Consider the following 1,948-nt stretch of genomic DNA (forward strand, 5'->3'; position numbering starts at 1 on the left):
CTTTGTGTATTTTTTTCTCTGTCCTTAATATAGTCCTACTTTATTTTTCTTCTCTCTTTCTCTGTTTTTTTTTCTTGCACTTTTTACTTCTTTCTATTCTCTTTTCTTTAAGCTTAGTTTGCATTGGATTTTATTATTACAATCAGAATTCATATGTATTTAAGTCCTGAAAAATTCTGAGTGACTGAATAAATTCTTGAATTCTCTGTGTTTGACATTAGATTTTGTTTAGACTGTGATTCCACTGAACACGTACAATTTTGTTCTAACCTGGACAGGAGTATGAAGCTAGAGTCACATGACTACTACAGATCATGCTTACTTTCCCCTCATATTTGCCCAAGGCATTCCATTAGAAAAGGGAATGACAGTGACTGCAACTGTTTCCATCAGAATTTCTTGATGAATGAAAAAAATTAAGCAACAATAAAACAAACATTCCAGAGGACAACAAATAGGTACAGGTTCAATTTCATAACAACAACTTTTGTTTTCTGCAGAAGACAGGAACACAGTTGAAAGGATTAAGGAACTCTGCACCAAGTTCAATATCCCTGTTTCCCAATTTTTTTTCTGCTAGTTGCTTAGGTATACCACTTCCTCTTTAGTATCACTGTATGGTGCTGAAGCAGGGACTGGAATCATCCTCGTTATTATTATATTTCCCCAGAGAGGAAAATATATTTTCTGCCTCAAGTTCAAAAGTAGCTTGGTCAGTCAGCAAAATTTCTTGAATTGGTTCTCATCAGCTAGAAGATTCTATGCTTATTACACAAGAAAGATTCTGCAGAATCATTAGTATATTAATAGATACACCAAAGGGATATGAAAAAGGGAGATCCTTATAGCTACCAAAGAGAGAACACAAAACAATTGTTTAATATATTTTGGCTCACTTGGTTTAGTAAAGGAGTCTCATCTCAGTGGAATGTTTCAATATTCTATCATTTGACATTTGATTACTCTTGAAATAAAATTAGGATAATGGGGTTTGGATTCTATGCCATGCTCTGAGCAAAGCAATCAGTAAAAGAAGAGACTTTCAAACTGCTTTCCTTAAGCTGGTGCCATCCAGATGTATTAAGTCCCATAAGTCCTAGCCAACTTGCAAGTTGACACTGTATGAAATTTGAAGAAGCATTTCTAATCATCAGAATGGTCTGCTTTGTAGGCTTTTTCTCTGAAGTATGTTTTTAATCACTAATAGTTGGTTTCAAATTTTAATTAGATGCTATTATTTTAATTTTTTATTTATTTATTTTAATCCCATTTATATCCCGCCCTTCTCCGAAGACTCAGGGCGCCTTACATTTTAAGCACAAACCAATGTGCTTAGCAATATTATGACCATGTAGATGAAGCAGGAGGAGAGGAATAGTGATATGTTTTGGATATTTTTAACTAATACAGTCTCTTTTGCAGAATACAATTTCGTGCAGTAACAAGACCACCTATTAAGTCTCTTTCCCATTCACATCTTTATTGTCTTGTATGTATACTTTTTATTCTTTATTCCTATTTATAGTTATAAATTATGCTGGCATAATCCCAATAATGAAATGGATCTATAGCACTAATGCTTCTTATTGCATCTTAGGATATACTGCTGCAAAGTCATTGTCAGAGTCTTAAGCCACTCTTGCTAACACAAATTTGAAAATAGTGTCATATTTGGAGTCTGTTCCTAAAATGACTACTTTCACAGATGACAAAAGAAGCTTATAAATAATAGAATAAATAAAATACAAATCAGGTCCAGAGCTATGGTTTACTCCCAAGAATGCTATATAGGTATATTAGTATTGGGTTTTTAATGTAATTTGTGAAAGTAACATCCATAGTTACTGTTGTGCAGAAAGAGAATGCAGAACCCATCTGCTATGCAATATCACAGTATGCAAAATACACTACACTAGCCTGCTCAGAACTTACAGGAAATAGAAACTTA

The sequence above is a fragment of the Vipera ursinii genome (assembly GCF_947247035.1).
Source record: "Vipera ursinii genome assembly, chromosome: 2".
NCBI lineage: Eukaryota > Metazoa > Chordata > Lepidosauria > Squamata > Viperidae > Vipera > Vipera ursinii.